Source organism: Chrysemys picta, chromosome 12 (genome assembly GCF_011386835.1).
Source record: "Chrysemys picta bellii isolate R12L10 chromosome 12, ASM1138683v2, whole genome shotgun sequence".
In the NCBI taxonomy this organism is placed as follows: domain Eukaryota; kingdom Metazoa; phylum Chordata; order Testudines; family Emydidae; genus Chrysemys; species Chrysemys picta.
In genome coordinates this window covers 18,932,265-18,956,244 of record NC_088802.1, presented here as the reverse complement: position 1 = coordinate 18,956,244, position 23,980 = coordinate 18,932,265, and the positions used below count along the sequence as shown (strand labels likewise).

Here is a 23,980-nt window from a genome sequence, read left to right as displayed (position 1 = left end):
TGAATCCATGTTGACTGTTCCTGATCACCTTCCTCTCCTCCAAGTGCTTCAAAATGGATTCCCTCAGGACCTGCTCCATGATTTTTCTGGGGAGTGAAGTGAGGCTGACCAGTCTGTAGTTCCCTGGTTCTCTTTCTTCCTTTTTTAAAATATGGGCACTATATTTGCCTTTTTCCAATCGTCCTCGACCTCCACGAATCACCATGAATTTTCAAAGACAATGGCCAATGACTCTGCAATCATATCAGCCAATTCCTTTAGCACCCTTGGATGCATTAGATCTGGCAGCAAGGTTCCCCCACTGAGAGCTGAAATCACTGAGAGGTGGGTGGAGAAATCACAGAGGCAAGTGGCAGCAGAAGGTGACAGTGCAGGTCAATTTGGGACGGAACGGTAGAGAGAATGATGGCATAACAAATAACAGCGGCTAGAGCATTGGACTATGTTTTAGTAATTTCACTGCAGAATGCTGGATTTGTGACTGGGAAATTTCTCTCGCTCTTTGTTTCTCTCTCTCTCTCTCTCTCTCTCTCTGTATATATATAGTATAGGCCAAAATTTTTAAAATGCATTATTTGCCAAGGTCGTTATCTCACAACATCGCTATCTCAAGAGGTCATTATTTTGGGGAGTTTCTGTACTAAAGTTTTTTATTATTATAATTATTTTTATGTAAGAACTGCCATACTGGATCAGACCAATGTTCCATCTATCCCAGTATTCTGTCTTCCAACAGTGACTATTCCAGGTGCTTGAGAGGGAATGAACAGAATAGGGACTCATTGAGTGATTCATCCCCTGTTGTCCATTCCCAGCTTCTCTGGCAAACAGAGGCTAGGGGCACTCAGAGCATGGTTTTGCATCCCTGCCCATCCTGGCTAATAGCCATTGAACGACTTAACCTCCATGAATGTATCTAGTTCTTTTTTGAACCCTGTTATAATATTGGCCTCCACAACATCCCTGGCAATTAGTTACATGGGTGCCTGTGTGTGATGTGAAAAAAAATACTTCCTTTTGTTTATTTTAAAACTGCTGCCTATTAATTTCATTGGTGACCCCTGGTTCTTGTGTTAAGTGAAAAGGTTAATAACACTTCCTTATTCATTTTTTCAACATCAGTCAAGATTTTATAAGCCTCTATCATATCCCCTCTTAGTTGTCTCTTTTCCAAGCTGAAAAGTCCAAGTTTTATTAATCTCTCCTTACATGGAATCTGTTCCATACCCCTAATCATTTTTGCTGCCCTTCTCCATACCTTTTCCAATTCTAATATATCTTTTTTTGAGATCGGGTGACCAGAACTGCATGCAGTATTCCAGATGTGGGCATATCATGGATTTATATAGTAAAAGTGGAGGAGCTTGGTTTGCCAGATTGATCAGCTAAAATAATACTGGCAACCTGTATGAAAAGCCTGCAAAACACCATGCTTCTGGACTGCATCAACATGCAGAAATCCTTATAAGGCAGTCACTGTCAAAGCCAATTTTATAAGAACTTACTGAGGCTATTAAGAATACTGGAGACACAACTCAGTTTATGTGAACCAACATGGCTCTTGCATCATATCACACACTACAAACAAGAGGCCAATGTTAAGTGCATTGTCACTTGTTAATCCTGAACTAGGAGACTGGTTTTGAACAAGACTGGCAAATGTTCACTATCTTTCTGAAAAAAACTCAACTGACTCTCCAGAAGCATGTGGTGCAACAGTGAAAGACTCAGCAGTTGAAAAAGTGAAGAACTCTTTTACCATATTCAAAACATGTTCAGATCTAAGTAGTGAGGCTGGTGGATTACGTTTGCTACTATGTTCAGAGAAGACTATTGCCATTCTCTCCCTTGTAAGTCTCCTGTTGAAACCACTTGGGTCATTATACAATGTCATCCAGGCATCTGCTGGAACAGTAGAAGATCTTTGTCCAGCAGTAGAAGCTAGCCTTGGATTAGTCAGAGATGTCCATTGAAAATGTACTGGAAGAAGCAAAGACACCAGTTCAGAAGTTGACTAATGAAGGTAACTTAATATATTGACTCCTTAAGTGAAGAGCACAAGAAGTGTTTGTTAAGCCAGCTGAAAAAGTACACAGACTTGTTTCTTACAAATCTACAATAACGATTTCTGGATTCTATCAACCTCCACGTCATTTTTAGAGATGCCTGTCTTATAAAACACTGAGAGATGAGTGGAATAAGGCACTACAAGCAATGGGGTGGCCATGTAATCAGGACAGAAAAGAGAATTTGAATACAGAGTGTAATATCATACAATGAACGAATGAAGATTTAACTTCAACTTCTTTATCATCACTAGTGGTTCGACCCAATATTTGTGCTATGTTTACTGGGATGAAAGATATAGGAATTCATCTCTTTTTATTCCCAGTCAGAACAGCTATAGTTGAGTGTTCCTTCTCCTCATTTTATTTTCTAAAAGAAGTCACCTTCTGCCAGATCATCAGCATGTCATGAAGGACTAGAAGTAACGGACACACAAGAAGACACCAAAGAGTGCAAGAAACCAAGACGGATGTAGATGCTGTGCTTCCTAGTAGGCTTGAGTAGCCAACTTTAATTTTTATGATGATTTTAAAGCATGAGTTCAATTTAATAAAATGGTCATGAAACATTTTTCAGTTTTTACTATGTTGCCATACAGCCCACCTGTGCACTCACAGTCTCAACCTTTGTTTGCCCTCCCCGCCCCCCGAATATTCCAACACCCTCCCTAATTTCAATTCCTGGGGAAAACACAGTGTAGGGAGGTCCATGTGATTATCTCCCACTGCCTCCCTACAGTGATTTCTCCCCACAGACCCAGCCACAGACCCACAGCGACCTTTCCCACAAACCCAGGAGATCCACCCCCTCCCATGCAGTCCAGGCAGGAATGTGTTTGCTGCAGGGAGCTAGCATGCTCAGCTGGAGAGTAGCTATGTGAACTCTCCACACCGAGCAAACAGGAAAAGCAATTTCAAAACTTCCTGGGGCTTTGAAAGAGGAGGGGAGCCTGTGTAGCTGGATGCAGGGCAGCAGAGTTCAAAACGGTGACCAGAGCGGTCACGGTGGGCATTGTGGGGTACCTCCTGGAGGCCAGTTACGGTGATGTAACGAACTCAGTGTCTACACTGACGCTGTGTGGCTCTATCTATGTTGCAAAAAACTCTACGGCTCTCATCAAGGTGGCTTTATTATGTTGATGTAGCAGGAGAGTTACATCAGTGGGCTGAGAATTGCAGTGTGTACATCACCACTGTTTTGTTGACAGAAGGTGCCTTTTGTCGACAAAACTGTGTAATGTTGACAAGGCCACAGTGTCACGGCTAAATACGACGTAGAACAGATAGTTTAGCATAAGTAGTTAGCGCATATTCCAAGGAACCATTCAAGATGAAGTGTCCCGTTATCACTCCTCCAGTGCCAGGGCTGCCGGGGTGGGGGCAAGTGGCCGAGAATCCCTTCCCTGGCTAGAGGCTCCTTTTTAATTTTTACTCACCCGGCAGCGCTCTGGGTCTTCGGCGACACTTCAGCAGCAGGTCCTTCAGTGCCACCAAAGACCCGGAGCGAGTGAAGGACAAACCGCCGAAGACTACGAGTGCCGCCCGGTGAGTACAAGCCCCAGATGTTTTTTTACATGTTTTTTCTTTTTTCAGTCATCCTTGCTGGGGCCCAGTCAAAACTGTTCGAATCGGGCCCCGCACTTCCTAAAGCCGGCTCTGATGGGGAGACATCCTCTAGGAACTGGACAAGGATCCCCAGTGCATTTTGTACAGGCCACCATAAAGAAATTGGGAAGAACTAACCATTATTTATCCAGAATGGAACAGCTTCAAATGGAGTGACTGTGGGAGCCTCACATCAGAATACCACTAACATTGACAATGTGAACAGGGGCAGTGGATCCTTTCTCTATGCAAGCCCGTATGAAGGATGATGTCTCTCTCTCCTCCATTCATCAATGAGGTGTCTAAAGTCACTGACACACCAGGTCCCAGAATCCTAATTATTGAAAGAAGCCAGCAAGAGTGGCAGAACGATTCCCCCTTCTATTGAAATGGGGTACTGCCAGTGCTGTAACACTCAGTGATTCAAATCCAGTACTGGTGTCAGAGGGCATGACCTTAATCTAGTTAATATTGCCATGCCAGTTTACATAAGAGCTAAATTTGTGCTGTTCCTCATAAGACCCACAGCTTCAAGTCTGGAGACTCCTTGCAAGTTCTCAGAAATGCCGTAAAATCAAGTGACAGCAATATTTGTGTTATTTGTTCTTTTGGACTCATAAGAAAGCCCAAACGCTAGACCTCTGCCCAGTATTGTAAGAATATATGTAAAATACACTGACTTGGTCCACCAAATCCTCACCCATTCATCCTGGGAAACATTTACCTTCCTTCAGCATAAAAATCTCCCATTAACTGACTGTAATTTTTCACCATTAACCAATGGCAAAATTTCCCCCATCAGTCAACGAGAATATTTTCCTCCTTCAACCAGCAGTAGACTTCTCTGCCCTCCACTAACCAGACAAATCTGGCCTTCACCACCCATAGACTCCTCTGCCCCCTACCAATTATTAGATTATCCTCCATTCACCCACCAAAACATTCTCCAGCAGAACCAGCCATAGACCTCTTTACCCTTCACCACCCACCGTCTTCTGCACTTGACAACAATCACAGACCTTCCCTCCTCCTTATTCCCTATTCACAATCAATACAATTTGACTTAACCAAACTAGACTTCTTCCCTTTTCACTGACCAGTAGATCATTCCCCATTCATTGACTTTAACATTTTCCCATCAAGCCAGCCAAGCCCTCAAGGAAAGATTGGGAGAATACGTAGGCCAGCAGCACATCTTGAAGGTCAACAGACTTGGTTTGCAACTTCAGAAGACAATTCCACTGTCAATGAAGCATCATTGGTTTGTTCAGATGCCTTAGCAGATTACTGTTGCCCTGGTGTCTACATTAGGATGAGAGGAGGTACGCTGTACCTTGATGTTTTCCAATGAGGCCATAACAACAAACAAAGCTTGAAAGCAGAGCTGGCCAAAACATGGGATTTCCGCTTTGTGGGAAATGTTGCTATTTCAAAATTTCCCTCTAACTGAAAACTCTGGGGGTAGGGGGGTGGATATATTAGATATATTAGAATTGGAAAAGGTATAGAGAAGGGCATCAAAAATGATTAGGGGTATGGAACAGATTCCATGTATGGAGAGATTAATAAAACTTGGACTTTTCAGCTTGGAAAAGAGACAACTAAGAGGGGATATGATAGAGGCTTATAAAATCTTGACTGATGTTGAGAAAATGAATAAGGAAGTGTTATTAACCTTTTCACTTAACACAAGAACCAGGGCTCACCAATGAAATTAATAGGCAGCAGTTTTAAAATAAACAAAAGGAAGTATTTTTTTTCACATCACACACAGGCACCCATGTAACTAATTGCCAGGGATGTTGTGGAGGCCAATATTATAACAGGGTTCAAAAAAGAACTAGATATGTTTTACCAACACCAACACGTGGTGCTTCAGAAACAAAATTTGCTCCACAGGCATCTACTGAGTGAAATTGACATTCTTGTCAGTTTAATGGTTGCTATTAGGAGCAGAATGTGAGTTTCACTCAACAGCTGTTTCCAGGTTCCCAGGCCAGCTGGTTGCCCAGACTATGTGACTCAGAGGCCATTTTAGGAAGCCAGCTGGCCCGGAAGTCTGGAAGCCCTGGTGTTCCTGGGCCAGGGCTGTCTACATGCTGAGATTTCCCTAGAGTCACGGCCTCTGGGTGCCCATACCAGGGTCTTCAAACTTCCTGCTCCTTAGCAGCTCAGCTTGGCAGGCAGGCAATCCATTGCCAATCTGACCTTGCTTCCCTGAAAATCCATCAAACCTGAGATGTTTCTGTGAATCATTTTGGGTTCTATGAATCAGCATATTTGGACAAAACTCTGTTTCAGCAGAAATTTTCCATCCAGCTCTACTTGTGAGCTACCCTGTGATTTACCTCTGCCAGAAGCTGGAGTGAGCTCCTACTCTGTGTCACTGGAAAAACTGAATGAATACAGATAAATCTTTTTGTATGAATAATAACTTTGCTTTTTCAGGGAATGTGATTCAGCTGAGTTGACAGCCCCTGTGCGAACATTCCAGCCGTGCAAACAGGAACGTTTCTGGAAAAAGTGACATTTTGGCAAATTGGACGGGGTTTTGGTCAGTGCACGCAATGGCACTTGCATGGAATCTAGCGAAGAAACTGGTCTTCAAATTGCACACCATGTTGGTCAACATCTTGGTGATGAGCATGCTGGTGAGCAGGATTTCCAGGAGGGAGAGGTTGATGATGAAGAGTCGTAAAGGACTGGTAAGTCTGGAGAAGAAGGTGCAGAAATTCTGGCTTTGAGATAAAAAAAATATTTTATCTTAATAATTCAATCCCAAGAACAGGAGAGTAATTCCAATGAACCAATTGTAAGGCTTTATTTGACTGGGAAAGGAGAGAAATGGAGACAGTGTCAGGGTCTGACACCAGTTTGTTGTTAGCCTTAAGCCCTATGCATAACCCTAACCCATATCCAAAGGGACTTAAGCATGAGTTTACCTTTAAACCTTCAATGGGGCCTATCAAGGCTGTATCCCCACTTTTAACTTTAGGGTACAAATGTAGGGGCCTGCATGAAAACTTCTAAGCTTAACTACCAGCTTAGCTCTGGTTTCGCTGCCACCATTTCAATGGATTCCCGCCCTGGGAAGCCTTGAAAAACCTTCACCAATTCCCTGGTGAATACAGATCCAAACCCCTTGGATCTTAAAACAAGGAGAAATTAACCATTCCCCTCCTTCCTCCCACCAACTCCTGGTGAATACAGTTCCAACCCCCCTGGGATCTAAAACAAGGAGAAATTAACCATCCCCCCTCCTTCCTTTCACCAACTCCTGGTGAATACAGATCCAACCCCCTTGGATCTAAAACATGGAAAAATCAATCAGGTTCTTAAAAAGAAGGCTTTTAATTAAAGAAAAAAAAGTAAAAATCATCTCTGTAAAATCAGTATGGAAATTAACCTTACAGGGTAATCAAACTTAAAGAGCTCAGAGGACTCCCCTCTAGTCTTAGGTTCAAAGCACAGTAAACAAAGATAAACACTCAAGTAAAAGGTACATTTACAAGTTGAGAACACAAAGGAAAACTAACATGCCTTGCCTGGCTATTTACCTACAAGTTTGAAATAGGAGAAACTTGTTTAGAAAGATGTGGAGAACCTGGATTGATGTCTGGTCCCTCTCAGTCCCGAGAACGAACACATTCCCAAACAAAGAACACAAACAAAAGCCTTCCCCCCCCCAAGATTTGAAAGTATCTTGTCCCCTTATTGGTCCTTTAGGTCAGATGCCAGCCAGGTTACCTGAGCTTCTTAACCCTTTACAGGGAAAAGGATTTTGGAGTCTCTGGCCAGGAGGGATTTTATAGTACTGTACATAGGACAGCTGTTACCCTTCCCTTTATAGTTATAACAGGGCCACTCATACAATTAAAGTAAAGACTGTGCTGAAGTGGCTGTGGAATCAGGGCCTTTGTACAGAGTATTCAAAGGGAGTGAGTTTTAAATTCATAATCATGAGTGTTTGGAGCAGATCCTCAGCTGGTGAAAATTCTCAGAGATCTATTGACTTCAATGTAGCTATGACAATTTAAACCAGCTGAGGATTGCCTCCTTGATTTTTAAGGATCCCGAGGGTGATACTTCCATTTGTTCAGAGAAACGAGAAAGAGCATGTTAAAAATGTATCGTGTCAAAACAGCTCAAAGTTCAATCATCAAGTATTTTAGGATGAACTGTTTGTAAATGACAAATAGACTAAGATATAGCCATAAAAATCATTGTTAAATAATGTTTAATAAGGAGTATTTGTAAGAAAATCATGATCTGGACATAGACAATCATTAACAGGAAAAGAAGTACAATAATTTGCACAAAAATCTCCATAGATTATTCATTATTTACCTAGCTAGCTAACATAATTCACAATCAAATAGAAATCTATCATTATGACTCAATGAGGTTGTCATTGTGGGGAGCAAACCTTCAGTTCACTCAGAAAACCCCATCAAAGTGATGACATATTGGCACTTTCAAGAGAGAACATACATTGAAAATCCTGTCTAACCAAATACTCACCATCTCCCCAGGCTTTCCCACCAAACCAAACCACCACCCAACCAGTTAAGCAAAAAAAAAGATAATCTGACAAACAAGTAAAAAAAACATACAAAGAACAAATGCACTGATACCTCAATCAGAGATTATCCCAAAAAATAAGAAGAGCCAGAGACCTCACTAGGGACTTTGTTATGGCTACTGACTCTATGAGCAAGGTGCTCAGATAGTATGGTGATGGGTATCAGTATATTGTAGATAGATTCTGATCTTATTTACACTGGTGTAAACCTATAATAACTTCCTTTTTCTTGAGTCATGTTTGTCTGGAGTTTTACTAGTATAAATACCAAATTCTGCATAAACAGATTGAACAGTATTTTCTCGTGGAGGCGATAATGTCATCAGCTGATTATATAAAGAAACACAGAATGAAATTGTTACTGAAGGAGAAATATGGACATTTTATTCTTAGAGAATAGCTTCTGACTTACCAGTTTACTCAGTGTACCTTTGAGCTCCTTGTTTCTCATGCTGTAGATGATCGGATTCATCATTGGTGGCAACACCGAATAGAGAACAGCCACCACTAGATCCAGACCTGAAGTTGAGCTGGAGGTGGGTTTCAAGTAGGTAAAGGTCCCTGTGCAAATAAACAGTGAGACAACAATGAGGTGAGGGAGGCAGGTGGAGAAGGCTTTATGCCGGCCCTGCTCAGAGGGGATTCTCACCACTGTGGTGAAGATCTGAACATATGACACAATTATGAAAACAAAGCAGCTTGAGCCTAAGAACATACTAAAGATGAGAAACCCGACTTCACTGAGGTCTGAGTCAGAGCAGGCGAGCTTGAGGAGCTGGGGGATTTCACAGAAGAACTGATCCACCATGTTGCCTCCACAGACGGATATTGCAAACGTGTTTCCAGTCTGCACTGCAGAGTAGAGAAAAACACTGATCCAGGCACTGGCGGCCATTTGGACACAAGCTTTTCTGTTCATCACTGTCTCATAGTGCAGTGGTTGGCAGATGGCCACATATCGGTCGTACGCCATGATGGTCAGTATGGCAAAATCTGCTGAAGCGAAGAAGAAGAAAAAAAAAGATTTGGGTGACACATCCAGAATAAGAAATCACTCTTGTGTTCATGAGGGAGTTGGCCATGGATTTGGGGATGGTGACAGAGATGGAGCCGAGGTCTAGGATGGACAGATTCATCAGGAAGAAGTACATGGGGGTGTGAAGGTGGTGGTCGAGGACTATGGCTGTGATGATGAGAAGGTTCCCTAACAGGGATGCCAGATAAAGCACTAGAAACACCACAAAGTGTAAAATCTGCAGTTCCGGAACATCAGAGAATCCCAGGAGAAGGAATTCAGTCATGGTGGTTTGGTTGGACATTTTCTTCCTCAATTCAATATGTGAAGGCTGTAGGGGGAATGAGAAAGACAATGGTCAGAATTAGAGCGACAGTGGGAATGGCCCTGATTCCCTTTTCTCTTATATCTCATTTTATGAATGTCAAAGATGCACAGCACTCGTCACTTACAATGTTTAGGTGATGTTATTGCTCTCGCATCTGACAAGCAATCAGTCCTGTTATCAAACTAGTGTAATTGGGTCAGCTCCTTTAAAGTCAATGGAATTCATTACTTTACCCCATCTGAGGATTTGGCCCAAGATGTGGCTTGTTAAAATGCAGTATGAAGAATGGAACAGAATACAATCCAAACCCCAAAAATCGTCCAAAAGACGTCCCTCTGTTGCAAACATCACCAAGCTCACAGCTTGGCTATGAAACAGATAGACTAAAATGCCAACACATTTTCAATGTGTGTAACAATGCACTAGCAGCATCCCTCCATCACCGCTATATTGTATCATTTATTCTGTGCTGTTCAGTGCAGGGGTTGTCAGGACACTTGGGCTATACTTTTGTCTCTGTCAGTGACCTGCTGTGTGACCTTCGGCCAGTCATTTCCCCTCTTTCTACCTCTGTTTCCCCTCCCTCCCTTTCTATGCCATGTCTACTAGGACTGTAAGGGCTTTCAGAGAGAGGCTGTGGGGCAGATTTTTAAAGGTATTGATGCACCTAGTGGGATTCTCAAAAGCATCAGGGCCTAGGGTGACCAGATCACCAAAGACAAATATCGGGACGCGGGGGGGGGGGGGGGGGTTACGTGGGGGGGGCGTGGCGGGGGGGTGACGTGGGCGGGGGGCGGGGCCAAAAAAAAAAAAAAAAAAACTTCCTCCGCAAGTGCTGGAGGGAGGCCCGGAAGACTCAGGGGAAGCGCGGGTCCGGGGTGAGTAACAGTCCGTCCTGGTCCCTTGCAGGCAGGACTCAGTCGGGCGGTAGGGAGAGGAGGGGGGCGGCCCGCGGGGCCAGGAGGCGGCTGTTCTCCCCCCCGGGCAGCGGGACTCGGGAGCAGCCGCTGCTGCAGCTCCCACTGCCGCGGGGGAGGAAGCGGCCATGGCGCTCCGCGGCTGCAGCTCTGGCGCCCCCGAACCCCCCGAGCCGGGGCCTGCTGCGGGGACCCAGCAGCGCGCACGCTGCGCCCAGCCCCTGGCCAGCGTCTGGGCTGCTGCCCAGCTGGTGCTATCCTGCGGCGGCCCCGGAGTGGGGGCAGCAGGCCCCAGCCCCCCCGTCCCGCAGGGGAACGAACGGGGCTGGGCTGCCGATGCCTCCGCCCCGGGGCCACCGCGCGATAGCACTAGCTGGGCAGCCCAGACGTGCCTAGCCAGGGGCTGGGCCCAGCGTACGCGCTGCTGCAGGCCCCGGCTCGGGGGGTTCGGGGGCGCCAGAGCCGCCGAGCGCCATGGCCGCTTCCTCCCCCGTCGCCTGGCCCCGCGGGCCGCCCCCCTCCTCTCCCACCACCCAACTGAGTCCTGCCTGCACTGGGCCAGGCCGGACTGTTACTCACCCCGGCCCCGCGCTTCCCCTGCGTCTCCCGGGCCTCCCTCCAGCACTTGCGGAGGGAGGGGGAATGGTGAGCCCGGGGAAGAGGCGGGGATTCGGGGAGGGAGCCAATCGGGGGAGGAGGGGGCGGAGTCGGGGCGGGGGGGGGGGGGGCGCGAGCACTTCCGGGCTCGAGGCTCGGGGCATTTCCTTGTTTGTCCGGTTGTCCCGACCGCACGTCGGTCGGGATGCGGGACAAACAAGGAAATATCGGGACGGTCCCGATAAAATCGGGACGTCTGGTCACCCTATCAGGGCCCTCAACACCCCTTGAAATCAACGAGTTATAAGGTCCTAGGTGCTTCTGAAAATCCCACTCGGTGCTGAAATACCTTGGGAACATTGCCCCATGTCTTGTTATGTGTAAGTTCTGCACATCCATTTACACGGTTTATACTCAGCCAGCAGCGGTGTGGAGCTAGGACAGGAGCTCTGAGTTCTACTCCCAGTGATCACCTGTATATCCTTGAATGGTATCAGGATAGACAGGGTTTGGCTGCTTGGTTCAACTCTAACCCAGGGTTTAAAGTGGCTAGTCTGTATAAAACATAGTCTGTGTGCTGTCAGCTTAACTGGTTATTCAGTTGTTACCTTCTCACAACTATCCCTTTGGAAGAGAAATCACACAGATGCAATAGTATAAATGGTTTGAAATTAAGGTCTGATCAGGCAATATTAATTTTCCCCAATTTATTTGAAGTTTAAGGCTGGTTGGAAATTTTCAGCTGTGTTCATTTTAATGGCGAGTGGGTTTTCAGCTAAACAACAACAAATCTCAGACTCTGTCTGCTTTTCTCCAAACATTTTGCGATTGGTTTGTAAAGAAATTGAAAACTCAAAAAACAAACATTTTTGGTTTTGTGATAAAAAAAAATCCAGTTTTCAGCAAAAAGTTTTCATTTGCCAAAAACTGGGGGAAAAAATGGATTTGGAGTTTTCAGTGAAAAGTCAAAATTTTCCTGAAGGGTGGAAAAATTCCAATCAGCAGTAGCTATCCGATTAAATTGAGAGTAAATGTCTTAACAAGTTCATATTGTAATTCATATTTATCATCTTAATTTTCCCCTGTATGTTGATCCCCAAACATATTTAATTGAAATAGAAACTTACTGTACTGATCTTTATGGATTTTTTCCCAATGTATGATCCATTCAGTCATCCAGCACCAGGATTCTTTGGTCAATATCTATCTATGTACGAGAATCTAGAAACTAAAGGCACAGGCATCTGACAATCCTTTCCCCCTTCATTCTGAGAGTGCACTGCCAGAACTAGACTCAAACCTGTTGCTCTCTTCAGATGAGCTGTTTGTAGCTGGCCTTGAGCATCACTGGCATTAAAGGACTAATGCTGCGGGAGGGTGATTTATTTATGTCTATTTCCTAAGGACTAGTGATACTCACTCCCTGGAGCCCTGCACAGCTCAGCAGCAGAGGCCCAGAGGGAAGTGCATAGATGCCAAGATGATAAAATCAAAAGAACCATTCAGATCCTCTAGTATGACCCTCACATAGGATGGGGCCTATGTTCCCTGATTGCAGCCCAGCTTCTGTGGGTATGTCTGCACTACGAAATTAGGTCAAATTTATAGAAGCCGGTTTTATAGAAATCGGTTGTATACAGCCGATTGTGTGTGTCCCCACATAAAATGTTCTAAGTGCTCTAGTCGGCGGACCGCGTCCACAGTACCGAGTCTAGCGTCGACTTCCGTAGCATTGCACTATGGGTAGCTATCCCACAGTTCCCGCAGTCTCCGCCGCCCATTTGAATTCTGGGTTGAGATCCCAATGTCTGAATGATGCAAAACAGTGTCGCGGGGGGTTCTGGGTACATGTCGTCAGGCCCCTCCCCCTCCGTCAGAGCACCGGCAGACAATAGATTCGGGCCTTTTTACCTGGGTTACCTGTGCAGACAACATACCATGGCAAGCATGGAGCCCGCTCAGATCAGCTCACCGTCACCATATGTCTTCTGGGTGCCGGCAGACGTGGTACTGCATTGCTACACAGCAGCAGCAGCTAACTGCCTTTTGGCGGTAGACGGTGCAGCATGACTGGTAGCCATGGGGCTGGCAGCCATAGGGCTGCATTGCACCAGCCCCTTGCCTTTTGGTAGAAGATGGTATATTATGACTGGTATCCATCGTCGTTGTACTGCAGAGGCTATCAGTCATGCTGCACCGTCGGCTGCCAGCTTAAGATGTAAAAAATAGATTTTTTCTGTATTCATTTGCTTCCCCTCCCTCCGTGAAATCAACGGCCTGCTAAACCCAGGGTTTTCAGTTTAATCTTTGGGGGGACCATTCTGTGTGACAATTGTTTGTGTTTCTCCCTGATGCACAGCCACCTTTCTTGATTTTAATTCCCTATACCTGTACGCCGTGTTGTCACTCGCCCCTCCCTCCCTCCCTCCTTCCCCTGGTCCGTCAGATACTAGTTTTGCGCCTTTTTTCAGACCAGGCACCATAGCTAGCACTGGGATCATGGAGCCCGCTCAGATCACCGCGGCAATTATGAGCACTATGAACACCACACGCATTGTCCTGGAGTATATGCAGAGCCAGGACATGCCAAGGCGAAACCCGGACCAGCCGAGGAGGCGATTGCAGCGCGGCAATGAGAGTGATGAGGAAATTGACATGGACATAGACCTCTCACAAGGCACAGGCCCCAGCAATGTGGAAATCATGGTGTTACTGGGGCAGGTTCATGCTGTGGAATGCCGATTCTGGGCATGGGAAACAAGCACAGACTGGTGGGACTGCATCGTGCTGCAGGTGTGGGACGATTCCTAGTGGCTGCGAAACTTTCGCATGCATAAGGGCACTTTCATGGAACTTTGTGACTTGCTTTCCCCTGCCCTGAAGCGCCAGAATACCAGGATGAGAGCAGCCCTCACAGTTGAGGAGCGAGTGGCGATAGCCCTGTGGAAGCTTGCAACACCAGACAACTACCGGTCAGTCAGGAATCAATTTGGAGTGGGCAAATCTACTGTGCGGGCTGCTGTGATCCAAGTTGCCAGGGCAATGAAAGACCTAGTGATATCAAGGGTAGTGACTCTGGGAAACGTGCAGGCAATAGTGGATGGTTTTGCTGAAATGGGATTCCCAAACTGTGGTGGGGCGATAGACGGAACCCATATCCCTATCTTGGCACCGGAGCAACAAGCCACCAAGTACATAAACCGCAAGGGGTACTTTTCAATGCTGCTGCAAGCCCTGGTGGATCACAAGGGACGTTTCACCAACATCAACGTGGGATGGCCAGGAAAGGTACATGATGCTCGCGTTTTCAGGCACTCTGCTCTGTTTCGAAAGCTGGAGGAAGGGACTTTCTTCCTGGACCAGAAAGTAACCGTTGGGGATGTTGAAATGCCTATCGTGATCCTTGGGGACCCAGCCTACCCCTTAATGCCATGGCTCATGAAGCCATACACAGGCAGCCTGGACAGGAGTCAGGACCTGTTCAACTACAGGCTGAGCAAGTGCCGAATGGTGGTGGAATGTGCATTTGGACATTTAAAAGCGCGCTGGTGCAGCTTACTGACTCACTCAGACCTCAGCGAAAAGAATATCCCCATTATTATTGCTGCTTGCTGTGCGCTCTACAATATCTGTGAGAGTAAGGGGGAGACATTTATGGCGGGGTGGGAGGTTGAGGCAAATCGCCTGGCCGCTGATTACACGCAGCCAGACACCAGGGCAGTTAGAGGAGCACAGCAGGGTGTGGTGTGCATCAGAGAAGCTTGGAAAACGAGTTTTGTGACTGGCCAGGCTACTGTGTGAAACTTCTGTTTGTTTCTCCTTGATGAACCCTCCGCCCCCCACACCCAGTTCACTCTACTTCCCTGTAAACCAACCACCCACCCTCCCCTCCCCACTTCGAGCACCGCTTTCAGAGGCAATAAAGTCATTGTTATTTCACATTCATGCATTCTTTATTAATTCCTCACACAACTAGTGGGATAATTGCCAAGGTAGCCCGGGATGGGTGGGGGAGGAGGGAAGGAAAAGGACACACTGCATTTTAAAACTTTAACTCTTATTGAAGACCAGCCTTCTGATGCTTGGGCAATCATGTGGGGTGGAGTGACTGGGTGGCCGGAGGCCCCCCCACCGTGTTCTTGGGTGTCTGGGTGAGGAGGCTATGGAACTTGGGGAGGAGGGCTGTTGGTTACACAGGGGCTGTAGCGGCGGTCTCTGCTCCTGCTGCCTTTCCTGCAGCTCAACCATACGCTGGAGCATATCAGTTTGATGCTCCTGCAGACAGAGCATCGACTCTTGCCTTCTGTCTGCAAGCTGACGCCACCTATCATCTTCAGCCCGCAACTTGCTCTGTTCATCCCGCGATTCAGCCCGCCACCTCTCCTCTCGTTCATATTGTGCTTTTCTCATGTCTGACATTGACTGCCTCCACGCATTCTGCTGTGCTCTATCGGCGTGGGAGGACATCTGGAGCTCCGTGAACATATCGTCCAGCGTCCTCAGTTTTCTCTTTCTAATGTTCATTAGCCTCTGTGAAGGTGAAACATTTGCAGCTGGTGGAGGAGAAGGGAGAGGTGGTTAAAAAAGACACATTTTAGAGAACAATGGGTACACTCTTCCGTTACAAGGTCGCATTTTTCCTCTTATAGTGAGGGCCTGCCCGTTTGCTGTGAGAGATCACTCACGCAGTGCCAGGCAACAGATTTCGGCTTGCAGGCAGCCATGGTAAGCCACAGTCTTTTGCCTTTTTTAACCTTCTAAACATGTGGGAATGGTTTCAAACTGCAGCGCCCTCATTTCCCATATCAAGGATGAATTGGGTTGGCTATTTAAAATGGGTTTTCAATGTAAAAAGAGGGGCTGCGGTTTCCGGGTTAACATGCAGCACAAACCCAACTAAACCCCCTCCCCCCACACACCCAATTCTCTGAGATGATCATTTCACCCCTCCTCCCCCCACCACGTGGCTAACAGTGGGGAACATTTCTGTTCAGAAGAGCAGGAACGGGCACCTCTGAATGTCTCCTTAATAAAATCGCCCCATTTCAACCAGGTGACTGTGAATGATATCACTCTCCTGAGGATAACAAAGAGCGATAAGGAATGGATGTTGTCTGCATGCCAGCAAATACCGGGACCATACGCTAAAATGCTTTGTTATGCAATGATTCCAGACTACGTGCTACTGGCCTGGTGTGGTAAAGTGTCCTACCATGGCGGACGGGATAAAGCAACCCTCCCCAGAATCCTTTTGCAAAGGCTTTGGGAGTACATGAAGGAGAACTTTCTGGAGATGTCTCTGGAGGATTTCCGCTCCATCCCCATACACGTTAACAGACTTTTCCAGTAGCTGTACTGGCCGCGATTGCCAGGGCAAATTAATCATTAATCATTAAACACGCTTGCTTTTAAACCATGTGTAATATTTACAAAGGTACACTCACCAGAGGTCCCCTGTGTGCCCTCAGGGTCTTGGGTGAGTTCGGGGATTACTGGTTCCAGGTCCAGGGTGACAAACATATCCTGGCTGTTGGGGAAACCGGTTTCTCCGCTTCCTTGCTGCTGTGAGCTACCTACATTACCTCCATCCTCATCTTCCTCATTCCCCGAACCCTCTTCCCTGTGTGTTTCTCTAGTGAGGGAGTCATAGAACACGGTTGGGGTAGTGGTGGCTGCACCCCCTAGAATGGCATGCAGCTCCGCGTACAAACGGCAAGTTTGCGGCTCTGCCCCGGACCTTCCGCTTGCTTCTTTGGCTTTGGGGTAGCCTTGCCGTATCTCCTTAATTTTCACACGGCACTGCTGTGTGTCCCTGTTATGGCTTCGGTCTTTCATGGCCTTGGAGACCTTTTCTAATACTTTGCCATTTCTTTTACTGCTACGGAGTTCAGCTAGCACTGATTCATCTCCCCATATGGCGAGCAGATCCCGTACTTCTCCCGTTTGGTCCATGCTGGAGCTCTTTTGCGATCCTGGGACTCCATCATGGTTACTTGTGCTGATGAGCTTTGCGTGGTCACCTGTGCTCTCCACACTGGGAAAACAGGAAATCAAATTCAAACGTTCGCGGGGCTTTTCCTGGCTACCTGGTCAGTGCATCTGAGTTGAGAGTGCTGTCCAGAGCGGTCACAATGAAGCACTGTGGGATACCTCCCAGAGGCCAATAACGTGCAATTCCGTCCACACTTTCCCAATTCCAAACCGCAAAGGCCAATTTTATCGCTAATCCCCTCGTCGGAGGTGGTGTAAAGAAACCGGTTTAAAGGGCCCTTTAAGTCGAAAGAAAGGGCTTGGTCCTGTGAACGTGTCCAGGCTTAATTCGATTTAATGCTGCTAAAGTCGACCTAAACTCGTAGTGTAGACCAGGCCTCAGTTATCTGTGGGCCAGGATCACAAAGATGGAGACAGGCACCTACGGGGATTGATCAATGCTCCCAGATGACCTAGGTGGCTAAGTCACATGGTCATTCAGTGGGAGTGAGGAACTTAACCTGCTTAGATGCTATTGTAAATCCCAATAGGCAGCTATTTCCTTCTTTAGATACCTAAACCCTGCCATACACAGCCTCAGAAACAACTCTGACATTATCATCAAAGGGGCTGACAAAGGAGGTGCTGTAATCATAATGAACAGTTTGGATTATGAACAGGAGGCTGCCAGGCAACTCTCCAAGACCACATTCTACAGGCCACTATCCTCTGATCCCACTGAGGAATACCAAAAGAAACTACACCATCTGCTCAAGAAATTCCCAGCTACAGTACGGGAACAAATCTACATGGACACACCCCCAGAACCCCGACCAGGGGTATTCTATCTGCTACCCAAGATCCATAAACCCGGAAACCCTGGATGCCTCATCATCTCAGGCATGGGCACTCTTACAGCAGGATTATCTGGCGATTTGGACTCTCTCCTCAGACCCTACACTACCAGCACTCCCAGCTATCTTCGAGACACCACCGACTTCCTGAGGAAACTACAATATATTGGTGTTCTTCCTGAAAACACCATCCTGGCCACCATGGATGTAGAAGAACTTTACACCAATATTCCACATGAGGATGGATTACAAGTTGTCAGGAACAGTATCCCTGATGAGGCCACAGCACGCCTGGTGGCTGAGCTTTGTGACTTTGTCCTCACCCACAACCACTTCAGATTTGGGGACAACCTATACCTTCAAGTCAGTGGCACTGCTATGGGTACCCGCATGGCCCCACAGTATGCCAACATTTTTATGGCTGACTTAGAACAACGCTTCCTCAGCTCTTGTCCCCTAGTGCCCCTCCTCTACTTGCGCTAGAATGATGATATCTTCATCATATGGACCCATGGAAAGGAGGCCCTTGAAGAATTCCACCTGGACTTCAACAATTTCCACCCCACCATCAACCTCAGTCTGGACCAGTCCACACAAGAGATCCACTTCCTGGACACTACAGTGCAAATAAGTAATGGCCACATAAACACCACCCTATACCGGAAACGTACTGACCGCTATACGTACCTACATGCCTCCAGCTTCCATCCAAGACACATCACATGATCCATTCTCTACAGCCAAGCCCTAAGATACAACAGAATTTGCTCCAATCCCTCAGACAGAGACAAACACCTACAAGATCTTTATCAAGCATTCGTAAAACTACAATACCCACCTGCGGAAGTGAGGAAACAGATTGACAGAGCAAGACAGGTACCCAGAAATCACTTACTACAGGACAGGCCCAACAAGGACAATAATAGACCACTGTCCATCACATACAGCCCCCAGCTAAAACCTCTCCAGCGCATTATTCACGATCTACAACCTATCCTGATAACGATCCCTCACTCTCACAGATCTTGGGAGGCAGGCCAGTCCTCGGTTACAGACAACCCCCCTACCTGAAGCAAATACTCACTAGCAACTACACACCACACCACAGAAACACCAACCCAGGAACCGATCCCTGTAGCAAACCTCGTTGCCTACTCTGTCCCCATATCTACTCTAGCGACACCATCAGAGGACCCAACCCCATCAGCCACACCATCAAGGGCTCATTCATCTGCACATCCACTAATGTTATATATGCCATCATGTGCCAGCAATGCCCCTCTGCCATGTAAATTGGCCAAACCGGACAGTCCCTCCGCAAAAGAATGAATGGACACAAATCGGGCATCAGGAATGCTAACATACATAAGCCCGTAAGTGAACACTTCAATCTCCCTGGTCATTCTATTACAGATTTAAAAGTCACTATCATTGAACAAAAAAACTTCAGAAACAGACTTCAAAGAGAAACAGCAGAACTAAAATTCATTTGCAAATTCAACACCATTAATCTGGGCTTGAATAGGGATTGGGAGTGGCTGGCTCATTACAGAAGCAGCTTTTCCTCTCCTGGAATTGACACCTCCTCATCTCTTATTGGGAGTGGACTACATCTACCCTGATTGAATTGGCCCTGTCGACACTGGTTCTCCACTTGCGAAGTAACTCCCTGCTCTCCATGTGTCAGTATATAATGCCTGCATCTGTAACTTTCACTCTATGCATCCGAAGAAGTGAGGTTTTTACCCACGAAAGCTTATGCCTAAATAAATCTGTTAGTCTTTAAGGTGCCACCAGACCCCTTGTTGTTTTTGTAAACCCCTTCGTAATCCTGGCCCTGTGTCTCTCGTTAACTTCCAAGGCCTAGGCTTCTCCTGAATTTCAGAAAATGATGCCTAGGATTCGAAAAAGGAGCCTATGGCAGTAAGGCATGTACATCTTGGGCTCCTAACACCCTTCGATGCCGTTGAGAATCCCAGCCTGTAATGATAACTAGGATAGCCAGGCATCTATAGAAAGCAGATGAAGATGCTAAGAACTCCTGTGATCTAAGTCCAGCTATGCAGCTATGTTACCTCAACTCTCTGTGCCTCTCTTTACCAAAATCTGGGGGATAATAATAGAGACTGGATGAAAATTTTATAAAGAAACATTTATTTAGAGATGATCCATGATTCACCTACTGAACCCATCTTACCTTAGACCCTGAGTGTTTCCCTCCCTCTCCCTCACCTAACCCAGACCCCCAAGCAAACACCCACAGCCCTTAATCTTCTCCCATCCCTCTCACAATCCCCACCCCACAGACCCTCTAGAACCTGTTCTTTGAGAGTCCCCCTCCCATGGCCGAGAGTCAATTCCTCACCCAGAGTTCCTGACTCAGCTTCCTCAGAGATCCCTGCTTAACCCCTCTGCCCACCAGTCTCCTCTTCTGACCACCAGTCCTCTCCTCTGCTCAGCCCCACTCCTCTGACATGGTCCCAGCCCCAGGGAACAGCCACCGACCCCTGGCTCCCAACACCTGCCCATTCTCTCCTCCTTCTCCCCATTGGCAAGCCACGGCCACCACTTCCTTCCTTCCCCGCTCTCCTCCTTCCTCTTCCTGGTCAAGCCCCTTTTCTGAACAGTATTTCCAGGCTGGCCTCTGCCCAGTGCCAACCAGCACACAGCTAACCTGGGAAACTCACTTCCACAAGGTATTGCTAAGATAAAATCATCAGCGGGTGAGACATTGGCAAGGATGACGAGAGCCTTCATAGTTACATTAGATCAGAGATTGAATTAAACTGCCATGGTGCAGGTCTCCAGCCAGCCATTAACTCACAGGGAACCTCCCTGAAATGGAGATCAGTGCAGAATTGTCCACTGGGGTGGGGGTCCCTGTCCTTCTTTCTTCAGCAGCTGGCGCTGGTCCCTCCAAGGGTCACAGCTCTGAACTGGGCTGTTCCCAGGAGCCTATGGAAAGAGGCACATTTAGTCCCATAAATCTTTTCTGACTCTCAGGGCTGGATTCAGAAACTCCAGAGCCATGCATGGAGTGGGGCGGGGGCGCTTCAAAGAGAGGCTGGGACAATGGCATGGAACCCCTGGTCTGTCCCAGAGGAGGAGCAGGTGACTCTCGCCCAACCCCTTGGGAACAGGTAGGTGCCCACAGACAGGCAGAGGGCAGTCATGGTGCCCCCAGTCCTTACCTCCCCAGACAGGGTGTGTCTGCTTGGGTGAGGGTGTCGGGACTGCTGTGCTCTTCCCCTCCCCTGCACAGAGATCCCCGTGCTGGGGTGGGGTTGTTGGGGTGCTCCAGAGCAGTGGTGCTGGGAGTTCAAACCCCATGGAGATGCTTGGGGCACTTCCCTTCTCCCAGAGCCATTGTCTTAGGCCCTCTTCAGACTCAGGCAGACAATGCTGCAGCTGCTGCAGTGGGGGCAGATCTCCCCATCCTATCCCTATTGTTCCAGGCTGTGGGTAGTGCAGCATCTGATGCTGGCCCCAGTCAGACCCAGGGCAGTGGACACCCCCATCCATAGTACCCCATCATGCCCCACTCCTGGTATCTAGTCATGCCATACTTGATGCGGTACAGCAGACACTCTTATATCAGGGGGTTCTCACTGGGATTCGCCAGGTGGGGAGAGGGTTGCAGAGGTGGGCAGAGAGATTGAGAAATGGGGTAGGAGATGCTATGGTCAGTGAGGGGGTGGGGGGCAGAGAAGGGCCTTGCTCCAGGGGATTCTGGGATTGAGTGTCCCAACACCTCATAGAGAAGGGCTGTGCCCTAGGGGATTTAAAAAAATAATAATAATAATGGAGATATCCCATCTCCTAGAACTGGAAGAGACCTTGAAAGGTCATCAAGTCCAGCCCCCTGCCTTCACTAGGAGGACCAAGTACTGATTTTGCCCCAAATCCTAAGCGGCCCCTTCAAGTATTGAACTCACAACCCTGGGTTTAGCAGGCCAATGCTCAAACCACTGAGCTATCCCTCCCCCATTGGCAAGCCATAGGATTGAAGTGCCCAGGACCACACACAGAAGGGCCACACCTCAACAGGGGCTGGAGTCAAAGGACCTTAATCTCCTCTTCCTTAAACCAGACATACTCCATTGTAACACCATGGACTTACCTTGGGGTGAGTGAGGGGGAAATCAGCTCCATTGAGTCCAAAGAAGTTACTTCTAACTTTTCTTAATGTTGGTGTGTTTTGGTGCTGATTTATTGTGCACAGACAGAGATCAAACCAGGGCTCAGATCCTCACAGCAGGGAGTGTTTCCAATGCTCAAGGGCCACTCACCAGCTCTTTCAAGGAAATAAAGTGACAGCGTCATTAGCCAAAGGGTCTAGCTCTCAGTTAGGCCCGTCAGCCTTCAAAGTGCTTGGAGTCGCGCCGAATGGATTATGCTGATCATGTGCATGGAGAGAGGATGAGCTGGTTGAAAGCTACCTCTGGCTCACAGGCTGTGAGTCCTTGAAGAGGGAATGTCCAGTAGTGGCTGACAAACCCGCATGTCATCTGGGCATTTTGAGTTCATATCTAACCCTGAGCCAAAATCTGAACCTAAGAAAAAGGAGGCACCTGGCTCTGTCTGAGGGTTTCCAACTGTGGGGAAATGTCACCTGGGCACTGCAGGATATTTAGAAGTTGATGAAACAATTTTTGAAATTACCCACTGGGAGGGGAGGATGATGAGGGTGGAAGAGATGGTGGGAATTACGGGAGTGAGGTTTGGGGGGCAGCAAGGGGAGGGGGGTTATGGGGAAGGGGACGAATAGGGTGGGTGGGTCGGAGATGAGTTGGGGGTCAAGAGATGAGGAGGGATGAGACACTGGGAAGAGGGGACATGAAGGTGAGTGACAGGGGACTGGGAGAACAGAGGGGTGTGATGTCCTGTCTCTTTTAATGTTCAGAGGGCCCTATGCTCTCTCCCCTACCAAGTGCAAAGCCTCACTTTCCTGTTAGGTCCAGTTTTGCAACGGGAACAATAAAGCAAGCACAGCACCCACTGCGTTTCCATCAGCACACTCTTTGCCTGTGCATCTATCCCCTTCTCTGATGGATCCAGAACTAGAACAAGAGGCAGGGCGCCTGACAGCTGCACATTCCCGTCCCTTGTGTGTGCCAATATCAGGGGGCTCTCGATGCATCTATGACGGTCTGATGCCCCTCCCTCTCTAGCTTTTGTGATCTTGGGGGCTTTTCCTTGGCTTGTGGTGGGAGGGGGGGACTGAGCCTGTCTCCCTAATCACCACTCCCAATGAGTGCCAGGGTCTGGGGAAGCGCCGCCCCTCGGAGTGTGAAGCTGAGAAGAGGCAAAGGGGCCCATGAACCCACAACACACAGAACAGCCTGCTGGCACCTGGGTGACTGATATGAGTGGAGCAGTTCACACATCTCTGAGTGATTGTTTCAGGTTGTACCATCTCCTGCAGGTGTTTCTCACTCCCCTGAGAACAGCTCATTGAGATGAACAGGCCATTTCACACCTCACTGAGGTTGTATTGCTGCAGATGGCTGTGTCCAGCTTTGTGCTTCACTTACTGAGAGATTTGGGGGTGAGGGGCTGATGTGACGGGAACCCAGATTGGCCAAGCAGTGCACAGAATGCAGCTCCTTTCTAGAAGAATGTGATGATTCTTAAAAGAGCCTTTTCCTTCACTCATCATTCATATCCATGGCGACCTACAGCCGCCACAATGACCACTAACTCCGACCAACAAGTTTTTTTTCTTTTAAAAACTAGGAAATAAAATGGCAAAAAACTTCATTAACACAGAGTTAAGGTTTCCCAGTGACAGCTGGTGCCTGTCCAGAAGGTCAAGTTCAGCTAAACTCACGCTTCTAACAAGGAAATGCAGAATTGAATTAAATGCCCTCATAATTTAGATAGATAGATAGATAGATTAGATTAGATAGATTCTTATCTAATTCACAGTAAAGTAACTCCACTGACTTCAGTGAATTTAGTCTGGATTATTACTACTATGAACACAACATTTTTGCATAAAAGCCTGCACATCACATTCCCATGGAGTCAATAATGTCATCAGTTG

General features: G+C 47.4%; 1 pseudogene; it reads right to left on the bottom strand.

Moving 5' to 3' along the window:
• Positions 1-8,611: 8,611 nt before the first annotated feature.
• On the bottom strand, positions 8,612-9,572 carry LOC101945347 (olfactory receptor 14A16-like; annotated as a pseudogene).
• Positions 9,573-23,980: the final 14,408 nt, after the last annotated feature.